Source organism: Acinonyx jubatus, chromosome A1 (genome assembly GCF_027475565.1).
Source record: "Acinonyx jubatus isolate Ajub_Pintada_27869175 chromosome A1, VMU_Ajub_asm_v1.0, whole genome shotgun sequence".
NCBI lineage: Eukaryota > Metazoa > Chordata > Mammalia > Carnivora > Felidae > Acinonyx > Acinonyx jubatus.
Genome location: NC_069380.1, coordinates 232,216,997 through 232,226,125, shown reverse-complemented (window position 1 = coordinate 232,226,125; position 9,129 = coordinate 232,216,997).

The following is a 9,129-nucleotide window of genomic DNA, read 5'->3' as shown; positions in this document are numbered from 1 at the left end:
AGTCGTGCTGCATGGTAACTTGCCTCCCAGGTCAACACTATGAAACAAAAAGGCAGGCTTCGGGAAACAAAAAGATAATACTGCTTGTTCAGAGTGAGATCAAACCTGAAATTGGATTCCATCCAACTGACGTGATTAATTCAAAGAATCCACCGCAATTAGAGACTGAAATATCTTAGACTGTTCTATTTCCATCACTCGCCCCTCCATGCTACAGGGGCTTAAGAAGGAGCCAAATTCAATAGGGACAGACATTTAAGGAAGGAAAAAAAAAACACCTCATTTTATTTAAAACCTCATTTTATTAAACTCAAGGAATTTGTCTCTAGGTTTAGAGAGTTGATCCCGTGACTCAAAGGTTTCACGCTGGCCTCCTCTGAGGCCTTGAGAAAGCCTCGGGTGCCCACAGAAGACACAGCTGATTAAACAGAGACACTGCTTACCCCCCACATCAATGGGCACTTTCGGATGATTCCGATGGGATAGAAATGCGCCAGATACACAGAGTTCTCCAGTGCAGGGAAACAGAGAAGCATCAGCCTTGCCCCGGGCTAGGAACGCCGTTCTGCTTTCCTGGTTTTTCATCAGCTACATCTGTCTCTTCCTAGACTGAGAAGCTGGTCCGGCTGCCACATGTGTGCAGATCTCGTTTCATTACCGCGTTCCTTCCTGCGATGTCTGCCCTGCAGAAGGATGACGTAAACGGATGTCACGAAGGAACAGAAGAGATCATCAGCAGGGCGCAACCTGTCCCTGGAGGGGAAGCTTTAGCACAGGACAGAAGACGTTCCTTGCCCACGGTGTGGCCCACACCATCCTCCCTAGCCCCCCAAAGCAGCAGAAACGTGCTCTCGGGGGCGGCTTCGTCTCGCAGCTGTGTGTTTGTGGTCACCGGGAGAAATACGTTCTCCGCCACAAACACTGAGGACTGCCCTCTGTGTGGACAACTGGGTACAGATGTTGTCTCTTGGAGGAGATGTTTGACAATGGATTCAACTATTGACATTTTTTTTGTCCTTAATCACATAAACCATCCTTGACGAGCCTATATGCCTCTTCTGTTTCAACCCAGAAAATGCTGAGTGATGCCTGGATTAGAGGGGTAGGTGAGACCATATGCCTCTGTGTAATGGGGAAAAGAAAATGATTTTCTTCCTAAAATGACTCCAGGGGATGACGAGAGGTCACTTTATTAGAAAGTTTAGTTTGAAACCACATGCGATCCACACACATGCAATCCTTGCAAGTATCTGTGCCTTTAATTATTGCAATTAATTAGGAGAGTCGATTATACTCAGAAGAGCTTAGCTGAGACATTTGTTTGCGATGAGCATTTCCCCTCTGTGGAACTAGAAATATCGTAAATGTGGCGACGAACATCTCTCTCTCCAGCTCAGAAAGTGTTGACACAGATGTTTGGCTAATCATTCCGAGCAAATCACTATTCCCATAAAGGCTAAGATTAGTCGGAATTGGCATACATTTCTTTCTTCTGTGAGCCTCGTTTGATTATAGATGATGTTTTGTTAGAGTGTATCCATGCAACCTCATAAATGATGTAAAACCCAAGAAAAACAGAGATTTTGTGCCAAAACCAAATTAAATACACATCAGAAAAATGCGGGCTCGATTCGGGTTCGGGTACCGTGCGGCTTGCCTTGGTCTATCGTTGCTAAAGCCTTCAGGAAGACTATAAAAAGCAACCGTGACATTCATATCAGTTTAAAGTTAGTGTAGCCGCCAGCAGGCTCAGCTGGCTGTATCCTCTCGAACTCAGCGTCTAGTGGTGGCAATCACAGCCTCCAGAAACCGTGAGAAACGGCCCGCGCGGACCAGGCAGGCAGGGAAAAGCGTTCTTATCTGTTGAACGTATTGCAGTCGCCGTCCTCTTTCCCGCGAGCGGCACAGACATGTCGGGAAGGTGGATGGAGAGCTTGCTCTCTGGGTGAGCAGCTACAGAGTCAGTGGCCCGTGTGCCAGGTCCCCTTCCCCTTCCGCCAACCAACCCCAAGAGACACGTTCAGATCGCCGCCCCCTTCCCTCCTTGGCCGACTCCTCACCCAGGTCCCTGGAGCTGCTTGTTCAGTTACCACCGGCTCCCTCTGGAGCTTCTCAGGAAACCTGAAGTCCCCAGTCTCGTCTCCCTGCTCCCCGCCGTCCCGGTGGAGGGGGTTCAGGGCGACCAGAGCAAGGCCAGCCCCCAGCTGAGAACCGGCACAGAAGCAGCAAGGCTGGGGTCCACTTACCACTCACAGGTTTCAGAGGCAGTCGGGTGCCTGCTCCCTGGGCGGGGGCATCCCGCCAGGCGCTGGGGACAAAGGAAGACCGATGCTTGTGCACACTTTGCCCGAACTCGGCCACCAGGAGGCAAAGTCACAGCGGGAAGGCAGATGAGTACTTGAGGCTCCCAGATATCAGGCGAGCTTGTAACCAGTTACCCTGGCAAGAAAGTGACATCGGGTGAGCGGAGAGAAGGCTGAATTACTTGTCTCCAGTGGGGGGAGGGAGGGGGGCGATGCCAGCACCACCGCGGGGACCCGCCTGTGTGGATGGAGCCCTTTCTACAGGTGCCATCGGCCGCTCACCGCAAGGTGCTTGGTCTGCAGGAGGCATGGGCTCCAAGTGACCCTCAGGGTCTTGCCGAAGAGCCTTTTGTCCCCGTGACGATACGTTTCCTCCCCCAATCCCACGCCACCTCTTCTCCATCTCACGGACACTAGTTAAGCGGCCTCCCCTCCGAGTAACGTGGCTCCGTCCCCCCAGCACTCATGCTGCGCGAACGCTCTCTCTGTATTAATCTTGCCAAGCTTGGGGTTTTACACCTGGGTGCGTTTCTATTTATTTTCAGGGCCCTGGGTAGGGTCAGCCGCTCACCTGTCACGGTCTGCTTCACCTGGTGGCTCCCGCTCATCCTTGGAAACCTGGCTCAAAGTCAGCATCTCCGTGCTAAGCGCTCCGCACCTGTGCGCTCGTCTGCTGGGACTCATCGGGCACCATTCTCCCTTCCATCCCTCGGCAGCCGACTCCGGACGCCTCCGGAGAGGGCGACTGGGTCTTTTCTACCACGCGGCACACAGCTCTGAGCGCTCGGACTTCCAGCAATGACGCGGGAGCGGGTGCCGGAGGGGTGATGTGTCGTCGGCTCAGGCTGCCATGAGCAAGCGTCACAGGCTGGGCTGCCCAACACACAGACGGTGTTTTCACGGTTCTGGAGGCCGGAGGTCTAACACGAAGGTGCCATCCGATTTAGCGTCTGCTGAGAACCCCCTTGCCGGTTGGCAGATGGCCGCTGCCTGGCTGTGTCCCCACACGGCATGGACGAGAGGGGTCCGGTCTCTCCCTCGTCTTGTAAGGGCCCCAGTCCTATCACGGGGACCCCACCCTCAGGACTTCAGCTAACCCTAGTCCTTAGTCGCCTCCCAAAGGCCCTGCCTCCAGAGGCCGTCTCGCTGGGGGTGAGGGCCTCAGCATGAATTGGTGGGGGTGGAGGGGACACAAATATTTAGTCCCTAACAGGCAGCCACTAGCTACGTGTGACTGCAGGGTTCTTAAGTGCGCACCGTGTGACTAAGGAACTGAGTTAACTGTGGTTTGCCTCAAGGAGTTTACGTTTCTATTTCCATGGCCACATGTGGCCAGTGGCCACCAGATTGGACAACACAGCTCCAGAAGCTGCCATACTGCTTGGAATAGAGTATTTAGCCCTGCAATGAACTGAACTTAGGAGGAAAATCTATGTCGGTTCTTAGTTTAAATAGTTAAATCTTCCGAGATCTCAGGGAAGCTACACATCTTTGTCTTCTCGTTTCCCAAATGTCTGTGGGACTGGCCCGTGCGAGCCAGATGCCCTCTTGCCTTGGGGACACCTGTCCCACTGGGCCCCATCCTGTGGGGGAGGGAAGCTCTCTGGAACTGGGACGTCTGCCCAGAGAACTATGCACATGGGACCATCTGGCGGGAGTGGGTTCCAGGGGGAGGGGCCAGGACCTGAATGGGCCCCGAGGTGGGAAGGGACCTGGCGAGGACAGTGGACAGAAAGGCGAGGAGGCTCTTGGAGGCCAGGGGGTCGAGGAGGCCGCATCAGAGAAAGCAGGCTGCGGGCCGCTGTCATATCTGAACTTTATTTTAAGCCAAACGGGAAGCTCTTGGAGGGCCTTGAGCGAGGGCACAGAGTGACGTCATGTGGGTTTGAAACCCGTTCCCTTGGCACCTGGGTGGAGGGGGACACTGGGTACTGGGGTGGGATTCTTTCCAGCGGCCTGGCCGGAGGAGGGAGGCGGAGGGACACGGGGCCAGGAGGACATCCCGTCATGGGATCTGAGCTCCGAGAACATGAGAGAAACCCAGGGGCACGTCCCGAGTGAGGTGTGAGAGGTAGCTGGGCTGCAGACCGAGAAGGGTGAGATGTGGGGCACACGGGTGCGGGGCGACCACCACCCACACCCACGGGGCATCTCTGTGGGCATGTGGAAGGGAGGGAGGCGTCCGGAATGACTGATCTCAGAGCCACCACCCTGTTCTCAGAGGGGACAGGGCATGGCCCAGGGGGCGGGGCCTCAGCGTCTCTGTGCTCTCTGCCCCGGAGGTGGGGGACTCCGCGGGCCCTGGTTGGGGGTGGGGGGTGGCCAGCTCCGCCCGGAACAGCGCGATAGCTGCGGGCTGAGCACCGCGGAAGGCCCCGAGGCCTCCCCCACTCCCCTGCCCACACGCTGAACTGCTAGATAAAGTTGTTGAGAAATTCTGGAACACCCCCCCCCCAGATTTCTGTACAGTTTTATTTCTCACAGTGGACTATCAGCAGTGAGATAAATTTAGACTCCCTGCTAAGTGTGACACACGGTAATTGTGCAAGTATGATGTCTTAAATTACACTTTTATTATCTTGCGTTTCCCTTCCAGCTTATAATTCTTCTTTCTCATCACTCTCTGACCTGTGTCCCACCCCCGCCTCACAAGACAATCATTAAACTTCTCCGATCACCAGTAAATGGTGGAAAGAATGAAAGAGCTTGGCTTTAAACACTTCTAAGTAGACAGCTGGGAAGTGCTTGCAAATTAAAACCAGGCAGCTTAATGATATTAGCGTGGCCTGCTTGGGACAGTGGTCCCCATGACATCAGAGCTCGGAGGGGATAGCAGTGCGGGGGACGCAGGGACCGGCCCTGGAGCGGGGGGGCCCGTGCGGTGGGGCCTGTCCACTCAGCCCCCAGAGGAGGCTTGTTTCGTGTTGTAACAGGAAATCACTTCCCGGCCGGTGGGAAGGCTGACGGTTCCTGCAGGGGGAAGTATGGCAGGGCAACAGAAGGGTGGGGGGGCGGGGGGCGCTGTTCCTTTATCATCTCCCCAGTTCAACCCACCCCGCAATGGTGGCTGAAAGCGGGGACCTGCGACCCACCGATCAGTGGGCCCAGGGAGTCTGGTTTGGCTAAGTGTTTTCCTGCTAGATTTCACTAAAAACGTAGGGTGACATTTACAAACTCGCGATTAGGAACTCGGATGGTGAGGTGAGCGGTAGCTGGGGATGTGACATTCATGTGACAAAGTGTCCGTTGGGGGGTGGGGTGGGAACCGTAGTCTCTAGCCATTGATCATCGACGACAAACAAAACGTGAATGATGTTAACATCCCGTAAAGAACAGCCGGGCCACGGTGGCTAAGGATGTCATTGCCCCAGTACATTGAGCATTATTTCAGCCACAGACAACAAGTGGAGTTTCAAACAGAATCTTCTCAAAATAGTCACTAAAAGGCAACCATTGAAGGCTGCACAGATTCTTTCCAACCCCAGGACAGCACGGACAGGCAGCAGCGAGGAACGCAGTTTTGCCGGACGTGGAAAGAACGTGGCCCGGTTGTCACCATCAGCTTCTGGGGAGCCTCTCTGGTGTCCTCGTGTGTTCTACGAATTCTAACTGAGATCAAATCTCTTGTGACTCATTTTTTATGTCCCCAAGCACACATGGACCACCTTAGCAGCACACAAGAGTTTCTAAAGCAAGCCCGATCCTGGAGCCGCACCCAGTAAGAGGTGAATGTGGCTGGCAGAACGCCCCGGATCCCCACTGCTTCCCCCCAACCCCATCCGGTACACAAACTGTCTCCCAGATGTTCGATCCACACGAACCGCCGTGACTGGATCTTACAGGGACCAGTAAGGGTCTTAAGGGACCGCCGTGACTGGATCTTACAGATGGGATTGAGGTGCAAGTAAATTGACTTCTAGGCAGGGAGACTATCCTGGGTGAGCCTGACCTAATCAGGTGAGCCCATACAAGGGACAGAGCTCCTCCTGAAGAAAGAGACCTGGACTCCCTGTTGCTGGCTTGGAAGATGAGGGTTCACATGGCAAAGAGCGTGCACGGCCCCAGGACCCGGAATCCGCAGTCCTACAACCGTGAGGAAATGAATTCTGCCAACAACCCACATGAGCTGAAAGCCGAATCTTCCCCTGAGTCTCCAGAAAGGACGGAAGCCCAGCCAACCCTGATTTCACTGTGTGAGACCCTGAGCGGAGAACCCGGCTTCACTCTGCCGTGTTTCTGGCCTGGAGGACTGTCACCTAATAAATGGCTGTTGGTTTCTGCCATTGAGTCCTGTCGCTTGACACAGCAAAGGAAAGCTAACAAAATGTGTCGGGCAATCCACGGGCGCCATGCTCGTGCGGGCTCCGGCATCCCACGGCCGGAGGACGTCGGCCTTCTCAGCAAAGAGGGATGATAATGCCTCGCCTGCACTCTGCACCGGGGAGGAGGGAGGGCCACCAAGAAAATGTACAGAACTCACTTGGGAAAGCTGAAACCGCCACCAGAGATAGAGTGGATCGCCGCCTCCTTGTCGGTGATGATCATCAGTTACGGCTGTTTTCTTTTTCTCTGTTGGCGACATTTTGTCTTTTTCAGTTTTGTGTGAAAAATCATAGTATCGGAGAGATAGTCTTTCCCAGGCTTCAGAGCTTAGACAGCCTAGTGTTGACTGCGATGTTGACTATTGTTTCTAGGAGAAGGGTGCCAGGGTGTAATAACCAGCATTTCTGGGAGAAGGGTGCCAGGGTCTAATAACACTCTTGGAGAGTCACAGGATACGAACAGATTAAAGGCCCTGAGAAGTCCCGCTGCAGAGAACCTTGTTCGATACGGTACAACAGGCTATTTTCTAACTTTATTTTGAAAGAACTTTTCTCCAGCTACTCTGATAAATCTCATGGAACTTGAGGAGCCCAGTGTGAGAAAACGGGTTCAGAAGTTAATAAAAACAAACAGGGCCACCTGGGTGGCTCGGTTGGCTAAGCGTCCAGCCTCGGCTCAGGTCATGATCTCATGGTTGGGGAGTTCAAGCCCCGCATTGTACTATCAGTGCAGAGCCTGCTCTGGATCTTGTCGCCTTCTCTCTCTGCACCCTCGTCTCGTTCTCTCCCTCTCTCTCTCTCTCTCTCTCTCTCCCCCTCAAAATAAATAAATATTTTAAAAAATTAAAACAAATACATAAAGATCAGCTGACTCTTCATTGCAAGCACTCTGATCAAGCTGTGTCATGAGCATGTGAGAGTCTGCACCCTCTCACGTGCCCAGTTCCCCCCCTCCCTCAGCCAATTTCTGGACACCCCCCTATGACTCTGGGCCTAAGCATTCCCAGACACTCAAGCAAAGGAAAAGGGAACCTGGTGAGAATATTTAAGGTCAGTGGCAGTGCCTTTCATTCCACAGAGGGAAATGCCATGCCCTCAAAGGATTCACTAAGAAGTGAAAATATCTTTTTAATAGGAAAATAGCTGGTTTGATAAGATGATGGAACACCACTGTCCACCGAAAAAGAGAGAACACCCTTTTACTCATGTAAATTAAATACAAATCGTCACTCTCCCATTTGCAAGTAAAAGCTGTGATATTTAAAATCAGACCTGCTCTGCCAGATAAAGAAGTATGGTACGTGATCACTAGCAATTTACATTTTGTGGCCTGGGGCCACGACCGCAGGTCGATCAAGGGAAGAGAACAGACAGTCCAGAAGCAGGCTCTTCTGTACAGAGACTTCACATCTGAACAGTATGGCTTAAAAACATGAATTATCCAACAAAGCCAAGAAAACTGCATAATTCTTTGGGGGAGAACTAGTTGTATCTCCAACTCTCATCTTTTAGAAATGGGTTTCGAATGGAACACAAATTTAAGTATAAAATAACCACTTCTAAATATAGTTGGAGGAAGCATAGGTGAAGATTTAATCCCGGGATTGAGAAAGGACTTTTATTTTTTGTTGTTGTTCATTTACTTATTTTGAGAGAGAGGAGGTGAGAGAGAGAGAATCCCAAGAAGGCTCCCTGTTGTCAGCGCAGAGCCCGACGTGGGGACTGATCCCACGAACCGTGAGATCATGATCCGAGCCGAAACCAGGAGTTGGATGCTTAACAGAATGAGCCACTCAGGTGCCCTGAGAAAGGACTTTTCAACATAAAATCTCAGATGTGAGCCCATGAAGACAGATGCTGGTGAACTGGATTCTGTATCGATTTCTCTGTTAGAGAAAAACTAAATGAAAAGGCAAAGGGAAATTTAGAAAGACATTTCTAACATTTGTGAGAGACAAATGACACATAGACAGATGGGTTGCAAATGAATGAGGAAACGCAGAACTCTCTAAAAGGAAAATCAACAAAGGACAGGAAGGCAAAATAAATTAGAGCTGAAATGGCCAATAAATGTGTGGAAACATACTGGCCTTCCCAGCAGTGACAGAAAGGGAAGTGAGACACGAGATACCTGTCTGGTGGGCGGGAAGAGAAAGGAATGTTCATCCCACGTGGATGGTGGTTATGGGAGCCGGGGCAACTGAAGGAGACCACTCTGTGCGCAATGTCAGGACAGCGACGTTGAGAGAAAACATCGAAACTCAGGAACGGGCAAGAGGATGACTGTGTCTTTTCAAGGATACGTGCGGGTGAACGCAAGGACCACCTAAGACCTCTCTCATTCATGACTTACTAGTTTCCACTGACTAGCGTATCTCACAACCCTGTACGAGTGCACACTGACACACAGAGAACTGACCGCAACGCAAGTGACCACTGCTGTGGAGCCTCACGGAGGACGCTGTGCACAGTCAGAGCTTCCTTGTGAGTGCGATCGTGAAACC